At 39.4% G+C, this 18,461-nt stretch overlaps 1 protein-coding gene across 3 annotated transcripts in view; it reads right to left on the reverse strand.

The window, feature by feature from the left end:
- The window catches only part of peak1 (pseudopodium-enriched atypical kinase 1), a 104,537-nt gene that overhangs the window by 37,347 nt on the left and 48,729 nt on the right, over positions 1–18,461 (reverse strand). For 2 of the 3 annotated variants that reach the window (XM_084934021.1, XM_084934022.1), the window contains one exon: positions 17,333–17,409. The exons of the other annotated variant lie outside the window; for it this stretch is intronic. The gene's annotated coding sequence lies outside the window, so the exon portion shown is untranslated. The remainder of the gene's footprint in view (positions 1–17,332; positions 17,410–18,461) is intronic. 3 annotated transcript variants of the gene reach the window in all.

Here is an 18,461-nt window from a genome sequence, read left to right on the forward strand (position 1 = left end):
GATAAACAGACATTTTGCTCACTAACACAGGAATGCTTTTTCCCCCTCGCTTTGTTTGGGATTATTTTATCATAGACATTGCTTTATTGATCCCGTCTTTGTGCGTTTCTACTCTCTGAATCTGCAGCATTTCCATTAGTGTGGACAGTCGTATTTTCTCTTTCTTAGAAGCTGCTTTTCCATTTATCCAGAATAAAGGAAATAACCACCTTTTCTACCAAACATAAATACTGATTAATAAACGCATAATTTATCTACAGTCTACTGCTGTCTACTCAGTTATTCTCCCCCATCTTGTGTTTTTGTTTATCACCGACTATCCTTTCATGCATATTTGATGAGGCCAAGGCATTAGTGACAATTTAAACGGATCCCTTTATGTCAGTAAAGACAGATAATACAGGTAATGAAATGCTCTTCATCAAAATTGTAATGGCATCCTAGAAAATTGGATTTTTTTGTGCCTAGAAAGATAAGTGAATAATCAACATAAAGTTGAGACATCTTCTATCTCTAACAAATTGCCACGAGGACACGGGACATCCCTCACTGCTTGTTCGAAATTAGGTTACAGCATTACGAAAATGTTGCCATTTAATGAAGTAGCAATGAATGAAGGAAATCTGGCTAATCTATAGGATGGCTTCATGACTATTTTCATTAGCATAGTTATCAAACAGAACCAAGCATTTCATTAGGAATTTTAACCCAGCAACTCAAACTGGAATTGGAGCACGGTGTGGGTGGGAACAAGCTAACGCCGGGTGTTATGTGCTGTCTCAGCTCAGCAGAAAACTTTGTCAGCTGTACGACTGTTATTTTGTTTTGGAAACGGTCACTTACATGTATCAGCTTACTGTTCCCTGCTTCACAAATTATCTATTGGCACCACATATTGCAGCCACTATTGCTATGACTGTAATCTACCAGTTGCCTGCCACTTCCAATGAAACTCAGAAGCGCACTCGGGTCACCTTTTCAAAGAATTTAGGATTCACTGTGAACTGCACATCAGCTTAGATTGCAATGATTTGGAAATCACTTAAATCTTATTTCCACTTCTAAATGGCACAGATGCAACATCACATGTTGAAACTGTTTTTTTTTTATATTGTTTTAGCAAAAATATATGAATTCACTTTTTATCTACATTTCACACAGTGTCCCAAATTTTCTGGAAAGGATTTGAGGTTGTGTTACATGTAAATAAAGAATAGATTATTACATAATTACATAGGGAAATATGTGTTTGAGCCAAATCCCCAAATCAAACTCAGATAATGCTCTTTGTGTCTTATAATTATCTTATAATTATGTTGCATCTCATAAGAATTATAATGTTTGTTGTGCACGAGCAGCTGCCCCAAAGTCTCCTCTCCACTCATTTCGAAAAGCTCTTCTGTCTCATCTGCATTTCTTCCTCCTCCATTCTTTTCCCTCGCAAAGTTTTTTTTCTTTGTTGTTTTGTCTTTTTCCCTGTGGCTCAAAAATTTCCCACTCTTTCTCCCTACCCACTCTCTTCTTATTCAGGCCGTTTACTGAAGGCTTTCTTTTTTTCCCACTGTTGCTTTGTCTTCTGAGATATGCAAATCTGTCTCTCTCCTGCCCCGCTTTATTTCAAACAGCACTTCAAGCAGAAGCTGTGAGACTTAAATTATGCAAACCACCACCACCAAACACCAGAGCTACAAGGTGTCCCACACGCAATCACACCATCCAACCCATTGCCAACAAAGACACCTTTACACTTTTACTGTGAACACCAACAACATACCATGACTTGCATGTGAACCCCAAATCTGTGACAAAATGATTATGCATTCACTTGGTAAACTACATCTGTGATTACATAACATGTTTTGATCCTCGACTCCACCTGTCTACATGTCTGGAACCAGATGCTGAACACCAAATTGCTCCAACTGGGAAGGCCACCAACTTGCTAAAGAGCTGCAATGAGCTTTTGAACCTATGTGTTAATGTTAGGTCATTGTTTTAAAGTGGTCTTTCTGAAAGCCTTTCAAAGTTTTTGTTTGGACATTGGCTGCTTTTTCACTCACTTTCAGTCCAGACCTTGTGCCTAGACTGAGAGATGCATCTGGCTCTGCAGATGAATCCACCGTCTTCTGAAGCCTCATCAAAAATTGTCCCCATGGAAGGGTGGCTGTCAAGAAGCCATTCTAAAAGAAGGGAAAAACGAGGTATCCCAATTTACATATGAACAGGACTGAAAATCCGTGGTGACAGGTTTTATGGAGTGACAAATCCAAACTTAGAAATTTCTAGTTCAAATTGTTGTTAACGCAAGGGCAGGAGAGAGCTGCAATAGTGAGTATCTACAATCATCAGTAAAACAGGATGTGTCATGGCTTAGGGATGTATTTCAGCCAGCGGTGTTGGGGATCTCAGCAAAACTGATAGAATTATGAAGACAGAAAAACACAGTCTGATTTGGACCCACCATGCAATACCATCTGCAAAGTGTCTGGTAAAGTGATCTCAACCACACTGCCAATGCAAACAAAACAAGACTGCCTCCAACACACAACGAAACACTACCAGTCATGGGTTGGCCTCTCCAGAACCTGGACCTCAACGTTATTCAGGTAGTGTGGGATCATCCTGAGTGGAACGAAAGGCAGCCAACATCCAAAGAAAAGCTTTAAATGTCCTTCAAGAAGCCTGGAGAACTATTCCTGAAGATTAAAGAAATGGTAAGAAATCTTGCCTGAGAGAGTTCTCACACTGTGTTGAATACTAAAGGTGGTCATCCCAAATATTGACTTTCAAGGTCATTAGAATTGTACAAACTCTGTGTTTGCCTTATATACTATATCAACAATAAATATGTTTGCAAACGACTCATTAAATTCCTGCAGCCAACAAAATATAAAGAAACTGGGGAGACTCAAGACTTTTTTCACAGTACTGTAACATGATGCGACTCCCCTATTCTTCTTGCTCAAAAATAAAAGGTTGCAGAGTGAATCATGGCTAAGAGCAACATATAAACAACAAACAAAAGCCTAATTATCAAGCCTATTGTCCAGTGAAAATAACGCCAAACAAACAAATGATATTTAAGAGTATTAGTTCACAACAATGAAGATTTAAAATTTCCACAGCTTACTCTACACTATGAAGATCTCTGAAGACAACACACAATGTAGAAGTCAGCTGGATTTCTGGAAAAACAAAACAAAAACAACAACAACAAAAATGGTCCAATGCAGAAGCAACTAGGATGAACAAGGATTCACTTGCATCAGCTCACCTACACACACTCTGAAGGATAAGACAGGGATTCACAAACACCCCCACAAACAATCAAAAAGGAGTAGAGGGACAGCTGCCAAAAAATGTAAGCAAATATGATCCAAGGTCACAGCAATTTTAGTTTCTTTATAAAAGAAATGTTTTTTATACAGCCTGTCAGAAAATGTAAAAGCTACATAAGGAAATGCATTGTGGGGTTTTTTGTTAAGTTTTTTGTGGTACACAATCCAAATCTTAGCCTAATTAAGACTCGTGTGTGTTTCTTTTAATTGTTATTATTTTGTCCACCATATAAAGTTGACTTCATCTCAAAGGGACTTGTGCTGTCAGTGATTCCTGTCAGCGAGTAGGCCGCAAGACAGTATATCAAAATCTGACAGCTCTATGAAGACAACCGTGGCTGCTGTCATAATGAGCATTCACAAGACAAAAAAAAAAAACACACACAAACACACACACACACACCCACACACACACACACACACACACACACACACCCATGCCTAAATGCATAATTCAATCCCATATTCCCACAAAAATGTAGAAACTTTGGTGGTGCCACTTGTGGCTTTCCCTCAATGACAAAAATCTGAAAACAACAAACTACTCATACCGATGATAAACATCACACAAACCAACAAAGCTTTGTCTCATTAAAAACAAAGACAGTCAAATAAGATGAGGACTTTGAGGGCAGGTTTCTGCTTTACCCTTCATTTTTTTTATTTTTTCCCCCCAATCAAATCAGTGCAAGGTAGTCGTTCATATGAGATGCAGTGCTGACCGATGATCTGTGACCATCTGCTCCTCATTTGATAGCAGCAAACACTGTCTGGTTTTGTGCCAGGCGAGATATCACACAGCACCTGCTGCTTGGTGCCACTACCACCAAGTCACAAGCCCCCGTGGGACTGCCAAGTGAGACCCAGATTTGTACTGGGATAAGAATAACTTCTCTAGAGGGTCTGGTGGGATAGAACTTTATTTACTGAAATCTACTCTAGGAATGCCTAAAACAGTCATCTCAATGTGTGGCCTTTTAAAAAAACAAAAACAAAAAAGCAATAGTTCAAGGAGTCAGTTAAATGTGCAGCAAACCAACACAGATGTTAGCAAAAAGATGAAAACTGATTAGAAAGAAAACCTCTCTCTGGGACTCCTACTTCTTACACTTGAAAGCCCATTTTTTAAACTCCTATCTCACCACATCTCCCCGTATTTATTTATTTATTTTTTATTCACCCAATACACCTGAGGCTTCCTCATCATTGCCCTCCATCAGTCACAGCTGAGTGAACTGACGCACCAGAGATATACTCATTCTAAAGAAGATAAAGCATGTGGGACCTGTCGGAGGCAGTCTGCAAGGATGTCACTATGTGTTTAGCAACCAGTACATCTAAACCAGAGCGGAGCCCAACCGGCCCAACCTCATCGCTCTTCCTGTTACCACCTGCTTGAGACTGACTCAGGTAGACACTGGTGTCTAGTTGTGTGGCTGGGCTAGCTGAAGAGAAGAGGATGCAACAATTCTGTCTGTCTGAATGTGAGACACTAAGATAGAAAACCTACTGTTTGTTAGAAGAACAGTTTAGTTTGATAACATTTATGTTGAACAGTCTGTAGGCAAAAGTACACAGGCTCTGGGCTCTGGTTAGAATCAGTGATTTGTTTGATTCATGACAAGATAAAATACTGCCAGAGGTCTTTCAACAAAAACCCTTGTGGGTGGAGAATGTAGAGAATCCATTTTCTTAAAGATATTTTGCCTCAATTTAAAATGTATTTCTTGCCATTTTCTTCACTGCTTATTCAATATATGCTTTTGATAACACATCATTACATCATCCTGTACTGGAGGCAATAATGCTGTTGCTTTTTACTCCTCAAACAGAGGTTTGAGGAACTCCGACGTCTGTTCATACCTGGGCTGACGACCAAATATCAAACTAAGGGTAGATGATTTATAAAAACGGAAACAGAATCCACCCATTCAAAGGCTGAGCAAGGCATTCCAGACATCTTTCTACCCAGTAACACTTTCCACTTCCTCCTGGGGGATCCTGAGGCGTTCGAAGGCCAGATGAGATATATAATCTCTCCAGTGAGTTCTGGGTGTACCCTGGGGTCTCCTTCCAGTTGGACGACTGAGACCTTTCAACACCGAGCAGCAGCTCTACTCCGATATCCTTTTAGACATCCAAGCTCCTCACCCTATCTCTAAGGCAGAGCCTAGCCACGTTATGGAGGGAACTCATTTCAGTCCCTTGTATTTGTGCCCTTGATGTCTCAGTCATTACCCAGATCTCACAACCAGGGGTAAAAGCTGGTACATAGATGCATTGGCAAATCAAGTTTTTCATGCCTTTCAGCTTGGTTCTTTCTTCATCACAAGAGTGGATGAGATGTCTGCATTAATGCTGACACTGCATCAATCAAATAAACACATAGCAGGAGAATTTTTAACTTCCAGGTAAGAAACAATATGACTGTAAACAAGACACAAGAATTTACCACCAACACAAATGTAAAGATCTACCTCATATTGTTATATCGTTCACATGAAAAGTCTTCACACATTTAAAGAATATCATGTACATATAGGGCAATCTGTTGAGTCAAAAAGGCTTAATTGGGGGATATGGAGACACAGAGAGCCACAGCATAGTAGTGAGACTGTTAAAAAACAGACAAACCAGTCAAACATGTGAAACCGTGACCAATGAATGGGAGATGAGCGCTTGAGATGTAGAGAAGCAAGGCACCAGAACCACAAGCAGGAAACTCGTGTTAAATTTCTAAATCAGATTCTGCTACACTTACCTCTCCACAGAGAGGCAATGTTTTTCCCTTGAGAAAAATCAGAATACTGAGGACAGGAGCTCATTTCCCACCCAGAGCACGTTTATTGAGAGGGAGTGGAAGCTCGCTGAGCCTGGTACATAATAGCAGAATAACCAAGGCTGAAAGCTGAAGCCATGAGGAGATGGGATATGGGATTTTCTGCTGCTTTATGGCAGAGGGCTTGAATGATAAGACAGCCGTAGCAGTGGGATAGACAAGAGCAGAATAGATATGAAATAGGGATGGAACTGCAGAGCTCGATGCCAGGAAGTGTGAGAAAGCAGGGCACGCTGTTGTTTGTTAAGCCGAGAAAAAGTCGTTGTCTTCTACCACAAGTTCATTAGAGAAGAAAACCACTGTCATATATTCTTTGAGTGCAACATCAAAAGCTTTCAAGATGTTATTTTGGAGGGAAGGAAAATAGGCCACGAAGCACACAGAGCATTACTGTTAGTGATGCTGCAGTGAGCCAATGTCACTTTTTACCAGGCTTCATGTTTTCGAGGGCCCATCAACCAGCCAGCTGCAAGGACAAAAAGCTTTATAATATGACTTATTTCTTGAGGTCAGAGATGGCTGACAAATGAAAGAAAAAATGTGAAACTTGTGGGAATCAGGTGACTCAGTTTTGCTGTGTTTGTCTCCTGCTGGGAGTGGTTTGTTCATTCACAGGGCCCAGAGTCACTGAATGTTTTGATAAGAAATGACGATGAAAATGACATCATACGTTATGTTTTGAGGAAATGATCAGCCAAAACACAACTGCATGTCTATGGGAAATTTTAGGCCACCATGTTAGACACCACTCTCACAACATAAATGATCAAATAAAAGAATATTTCTTTTGGAGGAAGGGTGTTTTATCACTCCCTTAGAGCTCTAGAGACTTAAGGAGTCATCACTAAGGATCACTGAAGCAGAACTTGATGGATCAACACTTTATATTGATTTTCTTTTTCTTCGAGATCCATCGGAGATGAGTCCCTGGAACTCTACTGGACGGATAATCACTTCTCCAACATTAGTAGTTGGCTCTTCGGCTGCCTTTTGCCAGATGTTGAAGTTTTTAAGTTTATGAGTTCAAAACAAGTTGGTTTTTCATGACACTTTAATTGCACTAGCCTGGCAACTGCTAGACTGTTGGAGCTGCACCAATATTATTTTTTCTCTCTGACAAGCGTACACATCCATTTGCTTTGTTTCAGTCTTTGCTTCAACCAGTGTAAAGCTAACCTGCCTAAAGTGTTTTGCTGTATTGTACTGAAATCTGCTATTATTAGGCAGCTAACATATAAACTGACATATTCAGTCCTACAGTCCTGCAAATCGGAAACTTTATTGGTTGGTTCTTGTATAAATAATTTTGACAGCGTGTCATAAGCTATATTAAACATGTCCGTTTGGTGTACAGATAGTGAAAGTAATGGTTCTGAGCAGCAGTTTCAGCACATTGATGAAGTGCTTTCAAAGAGCAGCAAATGAAGTTCAGGCTTCACTTATTGCCTCCTTTCCTCAGATTTTCTCTGCTCATCCAGGGATTTAAAGTGATGCCCTTCAAGCATTTCTCAGAGTTATCTAAGTACTGGCTCCTTAAATAACAGTAGTATCCAAGACTAATTTATTCACTTAGTCAAGGGTCCTGCTGCTATGTAACAAGTTTCTCTACAATTATCTTTGGTTAAAAAAATAGAACAAAAATATTTACATTGCAGGCCCACTAATATGGACTCATGTTACTTCTGTGCCAACAGTGGTTTAAGCCGTGTCCTGTAGATGTAGATGAGCGTGCACACAAGTGTTGGTACACGGCAGCCTTGTTTCAATTTCTCAAGCAAGTCCACTCCAAGTTATGGCTGACTCGCTCCCCAGTTCTGACCAAATTTCAGCTCGTTTTCAGCAATGCGATGCTGCCAAAATGACTTCACAGTCCGTATCTCCAGTTTTAAGGAGTTTTTCCAGGAAGCATGCCTCTCATTAGCTGCCCAATTGAACTTGTGTCCTAAGTACAGTCAACCATTCATTTTACTGCACAACTGAGATGCAATTTTTCACCTCTCTTTGTTAACTTAAAAATCAGCTTCAGTCCCCATTACATCTCCTCTGGCATTAATGAGCTGAAATAAACATTAATGATCTCATTGGAAATGGAGGAGTTCCAAAGAAGCATTAGCAATATCACTAGCTGGATCTTACAGTGTCTTTATGAGGGATGTTTATGTTCACAAGTGCTGACTCCAAGAAGGCAGGTCGAACAAAAAGATGGATTTTCACAGCAACTGGTGAATCCCATTAAAAAGACACAAGTTTCACATAAAAGGATGAATGGCCGAACATTAAAAGCAACCAGTTTAGGATTTATTAGCTAAAAAGATTTGTGTGTCTTAAGTGCACTAATTTGGTTACACACCAGTAAGAGATAAATCATTCAACTGATGTTGACATGACCTGCAGAGCAGGCAACAGGGAGAAAACAGCCACTAAGAAAATACAACTCAGACACAGCTAAGTAAAAAACAAAGCTCAATTACAGGCTTAACTATAAGAGTTATGTTCCAACAAATGAGCAGTACTGAGAGACATGGTATGTAACCTACAGAATGTTCAATAGTCACTTTCACAATCCAAACAAGTTACAGAGCCAACAATATGCAGACCACCAAGGAAGCCAGACAACAGAAAGGAGCAGAGAGGAAGCACAGGCCTCAGTTTATCCACATAATTTCAACCGCAGCTTTATCACAACTGATCCGGAATACCAGCAAATTTAACATCCCGTGACTGCCTTTCATCCTTTATGATTTACTGCAGCATTGAAGATGAACATTAATGAATGTAAATATAAATTTGACAGTCAAGAAATAACATTATTCTAGCTAACTGCAGACAACGGAAGTGTTAACATAAATCATAACATAAAACATTAAAAAAAAAAACCCTTGCATGAAAAAAGGCTGATATTGCCTTTCATCCAACCCTCGCATAAGAGAGAGAACGAAACAGCAACATGGAAAAGATCACAAACAGGAAGACGCAAAAAACATTTACGTCTAACAGCATTACATCGTTGTTGAATATATGAAAACCCCGTTTTTTTCACATGTGGCAACTGCAAAAACACTTTAACAGGCAAAACACTAAGACTCACTGGCTGACAAACAACCGTACTGAACTCTACATAAAAATATTGTGTACGGTGCAATGATTAAAGTTTAAAGGGAAATGAATGGCTTTTACTGTGCATCTCCTTTATGGGATTCACGATGCATCAAGGCCCCATTCATGTGGATGTAACTCAAGATGGACTGAGTGTAATGGACTGAGTCCACTTGTAATGTACTAAGCGGCCAGACGGCTCACTCTCTCTGTGAGTTTTGCAGCTGCTACTCTGTGTTTGTGTGAAACTGTCTGCTGCAGCTGGTCTGCTCGCATGAAGACAAGTCGAGTTGGTGAGGCACTCGCACAGCTTTGAAAGAGTGACAATAACAATGTGTATAAATAACACAGATACTGATCCAGAAGCTGCAACCTCCAGGGATGTGTATGTGTGTGTGGGGAGGATGATAATAATAAAAATGTAAAAAAAGAAATTCCAGTTTCTCTTATGGCCACTTGAAGCTGAATGACCAACTTCAACAATGTAAAATAACATGTTTACTGCCTTGTACAGAAAACTGTTTTGGTCTTTACAGCCAATAATAACTCCATAACAACTCATTCAAAGCCACAACTCATCCACCTGGTTACTGTTAAGACCTAAAATTAGGGGCGTGGCTACTTTGAGTGACGGCTGACAATTTACGAGCTCATCCATGAAGTAGCAAAGCTGTGGATTTAGTGTACTAGTATTATTTCACCCACAATCTCTTATTAGCAACTATCTGTGAGTGGTTAGCTTGTTAGTTTTGATACCTTAGCACTCCACACTTTGATTCAAACATTGGCTTTACGTTCAGCTTTTAGATACAGTCTGTGTGTGATCCTACACTAGACTGCGACAGTGCCATGCCTCTAGTCTAATGAGTTGTGGCATCGGCAACAATTCAAGCTTCCACTGGGATTTGTTGTTTTTTTGTTTTATGCTGGAAAAACAGACAGTTGTGGCCATGTTTCACAGATGCATCTAAGCTTTAAATAAATGGCAGGACACAATCAGGTATTTTCATGTGTTCTTTGACATAATAAACATAATGCAAGCAGGAGAAAAACTGCAACAAGAACTGCATTTTCAAATCATTAATTGTGAAAAGTCAATCTCTAAGAACATGATTTACTTGGAACATGAGCACACATTTTATTTGAAAATTTACTCAGGAGTTTCTTCAAGGCTAAAGTCTTCACCAGACAGTAAACATGGGCCACATGAGCCCTTTAGTGGTAGGTGCTGACAAATAGATATGAGCAGTGTGACAAGTTCACCTCATTATGAGCTCACCTCCCATTGCTTACTTAGTGACAGATTTGACTAGGAACAGTCGATGCAAAACGAAATGACAGTGTCAAAACAAAGTCCTCACTGCAAGTAGCAAGGCTCAGTCATTATCTCTTAGCAGTTCCAACTGTCTCAAGTCTCAGTTGCTGTTGTTTACCTTCAATATAGCCACTGGTGACAGGACTAAAGTATTCCAAGTTAGCTGTCAATGTCAGCAGGTTGCTTTTCTATAACAAACGTTTGAGTGTTCCCCCCCAAATAAAGCACAATTTTTTCTGATTCTTGTATAACTATTTTTATGTTTTTAATTCATAACTACTAATGATATTTTTGTATTTTTTTTTGGTTCCTATGGGAAAAAGTCAAAACACTGGCAATGAAAATTGTAAATCAGTGCATTAATTACACTGGAATATTAGTCAACTGAAATCTGTAGAAAACTGAAACAAACAGAATAAATTCAGGAGAGAAAAGTAATATAAAAAAAACAAGCAAACAAGCCAAAAAAGCAAAAGCACAAGACAAAAACACAGAAAAGGAGACAAAAAACAAAAGGGGAGAAGGAAAAAAATGAAGCCAACAACATTCCAGTGCAGTGTTTGGTATTGTGCAAGCTCTGGGAGAGTAGCTGCAGTCTGGCCTGGGAAAGAGCCACTGCAGGTCCCCTTGGGAGACCAACCCACTGGCCTCCAGACAAACACCAGTGGAGTGGCAGAGCAGACATAGCCAGATGTGTGGGAGTGCACAATACAAACAAAAAGAACACATGCATTTAATGGCACGCACACACACACAAATATACACCCACGTCCACTCACATCCACTAAATTCTATTGTAAATAAATAAAGCTGAGGGTTTTTTTTTTCTTTTAAAATAAAAAAGGGAATCATAAAAAAAATATGGCGATGATTAGCTATTTGGAAATTGTTAAACAGAAGTAAAATTAATTGTGCAAGAAAGCTGCTGATTATCATAAAAGCTGTGAAAAAACAAATAATGACTCAGAACAGCCAGACCAGCAGGAAGCTGCTATGTACATACAGCACATGAAGCTTACATAGAAGACTGTAACTGTTTTACTCTAATGCACTAGGGCCAAATAAATATTAATTAATGTTGTTAAATATTATGTGTTCATGTCATGTGCTTCAAGTAGAATACAGAAAAGATACACGCCCCTAACCATCTAAAACTAATAGCAATAACTTCAATAGGTCATTGAACATTGTTAATATAGATACGGCTGCTTCTGTATCACTAATTGACTGCTTTCACATAGTTGTACTTCCAGAACTTCTACCTGATCACATGAATTCTGAACTGGAAAAATTCTTCTTAGCTTATGAAAAAATTCAGCAGTATGAATTCTGTATGCAAGTTCCATATGAGATTCATACTATTTCTCTGTATAATCCCAGTGGAGGCAAAACAATAGAGGACAATGAAAAATAAGTTTATCTCATTGACTTTTCACTTGTGCTCATCAACAATTAAATATGTTTTTATATTTATCTTTGTTTAATCAATGTCTAAGTGCCAGCTGAGACTGAAAAGGTACAAAAATGTAAACTTACATTTCACATAGTGCTTCTACAAAAAATACACAAAAAATGACAGCCTGAATCAGTTGCACACAAGCGTAACACTGCAGCTGATTTCTATTAACACAAAAATCCACTGTAGGTCTATAAATAACAAGCGTCGCATTGGATGATTTCTCCGTTTCACCCACACTGCCACACCAACACGCACATATTCTCTCATACTCACTCACACTCTCCACACTCTGGTGTAAAACTGATACAGTTATTAGCCAGGGGCAGGCTGGTGATAACTGTGGAGAGCTCATGAAGGCTTTCTTTCCCCCTCTGACTAAAATGCTCCGCCTGCTTCCACTACCTCCACCGTGTGAAACAGAGGCTTGTTGGCACCAGGAAGCAGTGAGGGTAGTATCGTGCTGAGAGCTGGATATCCCTCGGGTGCTAGTGGGGGGGTGAACAGCAATCTGTTAGGATCACAGCAAATTCTTTTGGCTTCAAGACTGTAACATCACACTTACACATGCTTGCTAAAAGTGCCTTCAATAGTTGCAGCATTTTGTGGCAAGGCGAGTAGTGAGAGGCAGACAGGCAGCCACACAGCCCCTCCCTGGCTAGCAGGTGAACTCATTTGCAGTAGCACAACTATGGAGTCTTATTTGTGTCGAAATAGGCGCAGAAGACAAAACACAATAATGAGCAATTCATTTCACAGCTGCACGTATTCAAATTCAACAATCTGCACGCGTACAACTCAGCACAGCTCAGCACAAAGATGCATCACACATTCGAGGGGGTGCTGTGGCAGATTCACACTCACGCAGGCGGCTCTAATCTCAAAGATGAATTCTGCTTGCTCGACTCAATCTGACTTTTGGTAGCTTGGAGGGCAGAGCCCAAAGGAAGAAGGGCTTAATGTGATTGGTGGCTTTCAAAGCAGTGACACTGCAAGTTCTGTGATTGACAGGTTCAATTAACAGTGTTAAACCAAGTTACACTGTGGAAGTAAATTCAGTGCTATTTTAACCCGTATAAGAATCTGCCGAAATAGCTATCATCAGATATTACCACTGCTACATAGCAACTATCACTGGATTACCTTGGTGCTGCAAAAACCTTGAGGATTCAAAGCCAAGTCATGCAGCCTCTTCCCTCCTGTCCTATTACTCTGCTACAAAATTCTGAAACTAGTAAGAAACTTTGAAACCAGGTCAGTAAAGCTTTCATTTCAATAGCCACTTCTGAGGCTGCATTGAACAGCAGCTGGCTTTTTTAGGCCTGGCACTTCTGCTCTCCACTTGTCCAGTTTCCTAAGTTTAAAAAAAACCAAACTACACACTGCACAGTATGCCGAGATATACCAAGTTTTCGATAGTTTCAGTAAATCTTTGGCACCTTGTTGGCAAAAAAAGGCTGTGTTATACCTGTCAAACTATGTTCTCTGACATTTTTCATAGATTAAACAGCAGGAATGGGAATTAATCTATTTTAGTGACAGGCTGGTAGTAACAAAGGATACAAACTGGTTCTTTCTGAAGTTGCCTGTTATGTGTAGACAAAACACTGAACAGTCAGGTGCTATTGCTCAAGACCACTTTCAAAAATTATAAAAACGACTGAATCATTGGAAGAGAAATATAAAGAAATGAGGGATGCCATCAAAGCTTCTAGAGAGTACTGTATGTCCTTTTCAACTGCTTTCAAAAGCAGCTAGATGTTATACGCAATACATCTGTTAAACTCTTTCTGTGGCGTCCCCATTAAAAAACAGTAATTAATAATAACTACTAAATATTCTGGTGATACAATTGTGTGAGACAAATAATGTATATACAGCAAAATACTAACAAAAAAGGAGGAAGATATAAAAAAGCTTACATAAAGTACATATACATTACATGTATGTAAAATACAGCACTGATTAAAAATGGTTACTCTTGCACAACTTGCCTATCCAGGCTTTAGTCTTTCTGGAGGACAAGCATTTCCATGTATAGGCTGAATATATAGGAAGCTCCAAGAGACAGAAACAGCCTCAAGACAGAACTGAAGCTCCTGGAAAAAATGTGTCCTACTTTCTTCAAAGAACAATCGCCTGTTTCTTCTACAGTGCTCAACTCTGGGAGAAATGAGAAGTGGGGGACAGATTTGATAACAGCTCCCAATTACCATCAATAAAAAGAAACTGTGTTTCTTTGAGTGAAGAAATTCTCCCTCTCTCTTCCCATGGTGGTTTTGGACTGTGTTAGGCTGATGGTAATGGGGGCCAGGCTTATTTCACTAATGATTTAACCATGCCTTTGTCTGTTTCTCTGCCTGCTAACTGTGTCCTCTGGAGAACGGCTATGCTAATCCAAAAATCTGGCTTCAGTTTAGAAAGCACTCACAGCTGTTTTCATGTGTTGTGTGAAATCCAGGAGTATTTTTGACAGACATTGGTGCAGAAAATAAATTAATTTAAAAAAAAATCAGGAAAGTAAAAGTTAGAGAAGGAAAAGAGAAAATATATCTCTTTTCAACATTTTTCAACATTTTCTAGCTTTTGAGGGACAGAGACCTTCGTTTTTTGCAATGTGAGCAATAATCTCTTTCTGTAGCTTTGAGGATGGTGATAAGGCACGGGCCAAGAAATGACGCTGGCATCTAGAGCTTGGAAGAGAATACCACATCATCCAATTAAACTGAACATAACACCATCCCAGCTCTCAACTGCCAAGTGCAAAACAAACTAACAGCAGCAGAAACTAATGGACGCTGGAGAAGGCGGAGGCATCAAGAGAGGGCTAATGCCATCCTGGGCCACTAGCTTGTCCAGGTAAAATGCACACAGGAAAAAGACAAGAAGATCCCTATGGGTGGAAAGTTTTGAAAGAGACAGTCTGTGTTTGCTTTGTACAACACCTTTGCCTTCGCCTGAACAAGCATTTCCTCCCCCTTGCTTCCTCCGACCAGCCACGAATAGTTTGAATTGGTGCAGTGTGTGAAATTAAGCCTGACGGGTCTCATTAACAAAAGCCAGTCAGTATTTTTTCCCCCTTGACATAGCTGAGATTTGGAAAAAGTGTCATTTCAGCAGCAATACTGGAATTTTTGCATTTGCCACATGATTCACTTTTTCTAAGCAGATTTAGGAATTAAGGTCAACAGCAAAAATTATGAGAATTTTTTTTACTGCGATTTCTTTTTCTGCTAAAACATGGGGAGGATATTTGTTATTTTACTTGGCTTCAAGCCCACGCCTCGTTTCAAGAAAAGTGACCCAACACAGTGCACAGCCTTAAGGTCTCAGTACAATGCACCAAATAAAAGCAAGTGTTGCAGAGAAGATAGGACTAGTGGTTCTTTGTGAAAGGTCAAGTACAGCACATGAAGTATCTATTGTCATTATCCACACAAACAGTAACATCTGTGGTGGGAGCTGTGGAGATGGAGGCACATGCAAACAGACCAGGACCTAAACCTGCTGAGACACAGCAGCACAGATGGCTTCTTTTTATCCAGCTGGCACTGAGACATATGGAAACAGAGATCATTAGTGAGGTAATAAGTGCATGACAGTGTTAGCAAAGGTAAGTTAGTCATCAACAAAAGGCTTTTAACTAGCAGAAAAAAATTGGATCAGCATGGATTACTAAGAAAAACGCTGTTTCTGAATTTAAGCACTTCCCTGATCAGTCCCGTCCCTTTGATATTTGCAGTTGGTCAAAAGACTCTGTGTGTTTTACCATCTTTAAGCTCACGTAACAGTTGTTATGAATAGATTTTTATGAGACCTTACTAAGATAATATTTTTATTGCCACAAGTCATAGATTACTCAGTTACTCTGACTCTGCTCGGATCACCTGGTTGTCGTGTTTATGGCTTTCCAAACACATGTTGCAGGGAAGTTCTCTCTGGTGGGCAAAATACACAACATCAACAGTAGCAACATGAGCTCCTAATTTTTCTGTTTAGGTGTTCATTCATCTGCTGTACTGGCACTTGTCAGCAAATAGCTAAAATTGGCTGATCTATCGGATGAGCTCTAGTGCCAAGCACAGGAAATACATACCCATGTGTTTGCAAAGGTACAGCTGTGAAAAATATGTTGAGACCAAATGAATGAATGAAAGAGAGGGTGAATCAGGAATTAACATTTAACATATATAACCCCTATAAAATCTAATGTTTACTTTGTAGGAAATCTAGTTTTCATTGTTCTTTTTCAAAACATATGTGCAAAACATAATGTCACAGAGCTGTCGGATAATCACTATTTAATTTTTACTGCAAGTATCAAACTCATCCTAAACAATATACACATTAAATACAATCAATTTACTATCAAATCAATTCAAAACTATCACAATGTTCCTCCATTTAAAAGGTAATCGGATGCATGAATGCAAAAACGAGTGGTACTGAAAGGAAAAAGTAAGCTCATCTCCCATCCAACACCGGACTAATTGAAAAAGTGTGTCTAGCATAAAAAAATACTGCTGCATTCATGGCTTCTGAATTTATATAGGCGGAGGAGGTGATGGCTATATTTTAAGTACTATATACTAGGAGATTTAATTTACCACAGGGAGGAAAAACAGCATACATGAGTTATTAAAGCAGAGTATTTGCATCTTCAAGTATGCCCAGAGACGATCTATATGCCTTCACTTCCTATACATGATTCCAATAATCTAATATTCCACTGCGCGCATTGGCTGCTGCTTCAGTTATTCAGGTCAGTTTTCACAAAGCCAGTTATGAAAGGAAAAAGTGCTACAGTAGCTGTTATAGATATCTTACATGCCATAATATGGATAGAGTATTGCACTAATAGGCAAACTGCAATGCTAGGAGCTGTAATATGACAACCAGTAAGTCATCAAGTTGTGAACAGTGGCAGTGTGTATACAGTTTCTGCTTTGAAGAGAGACAGTATTTCAGTACAAATGCAGCACAGGGAACAGAAATAGCAAAACGGTGAAAGAAAAGTAACAGACTAATCACAGAAAGACTTCAATCCGTGGGGAGAAATCAGACTCCTTGGATATCGACTTGAAGAAGTGACAAAACAGAACCGTAAATAAAACACTGGAGAGGCACACACTACAAAGGACAAGTCGAGACTTTGGCTTTTGATGAGTTAAAGTGTATTATTCTGTATGGACTCACCTAACAACCAAGAAAAGTGCATGAGAAAAACACAGAGAGACAAACAGACCAACACACGCAGTCATTCTCAGACAAACCAGAAGCAAACTCACAGTGCAATGAATCAAGCAGCACCACTGCCAGCCATGGAGTCCCAGTTGGTGAAGCAGAGAACAGCTACTGCTGGAACCTGCAGATGACAGAGACACAGAAGGCAGAGAAGGACAAGATAAACAAAATGCACGACAGTGTGACGAAGGGAATAATAAGGGGTGGGCGACGGGAAGGGAAGACAGACAAAGTCAAACAAAGATGGAGGAAAAGAAGGGGAGAGAGCATTTTGTTGCTTTGCCTAAAGCAGATCTCTAAACATTGAGGCTCATTTTCGGAGCAAGTCATTGTTCTGGCACAGTGTTACAGAGCAGATATCAGATTTACTGGTACACTGATCACCCAGGCAAAGTCATCCAAAAGCCATAGACGACAATCTATTAAACAAATGAAGAAAACACAGTGAATATCAACTCATTTGAGTTTCAAGTCGCCCCGATGGCTTGTTCTTAGCATCAGTCTCTCGTGTTCATCCTACAGTTGGATAAACACTTTTTAATTAATCTTCTTGTTAAACAGTACATAAAAGTATGCTGTTGGCATTAAGCTAACCTGTTTTACTGGGGTTTTACAGATATACTGTATGTACTTGACTTTGTAAGCGCTTCAACATGCATGTACAAGTTCATCAAAATATTAAAACTGTGGAATCATTTCACTGTTTTTTTCTGTTATGATTATTTATGTAGTTTACAATAAAGCTCTTACATACTTTTTCCTTTCTCCACGCACCTTGAACTGAATATGATACCTCCATTTCTTCATTCTAACGCCCCTATTTAACTGTACAATCTGTTCAAGGTGTTGTATTAGGTGCAATATATGTGGCTGTACTATTTGTTGCTATGCGACTAAGGAAAATTTAGGAAAATAATGCAAAAGCATCCCCCCGTATTAAGAATTCAATCACTATAAACCGCTCTGCACCAATGCATCCGAGGACAATGCGTCTCTTTTAGGAGGATAAAAATAACAGCAGTCATCTCAGGGGCTCCGCTTTTTTTGTTCATTTATTCACTTTACAACGGAAAAAAAAGATCTGTCAAAAATTGAATGAGGAGACAAGATGGAGAAAATATCCTCAGATGTTATGCTGTGAAAAAACAGCTAGCATACATGTTTGGTATCAGA

This window comes from Perissodus microlepis, chromosome 7 (genome assembly GCF_051167445.1).
Source record: "Perissodus microlepis isolate ML-2025 ecotype Zambia chromosome 7, ASM5116744v1, whole genome shotgun sequence".
Taxonomy (NCBI): domain Eukaryota; kingdom Metazoa; phylum Chordata; class Actinopteri; order Cichliformes; family Cichlidae; genus Perissodus; species Perissodus microlepis.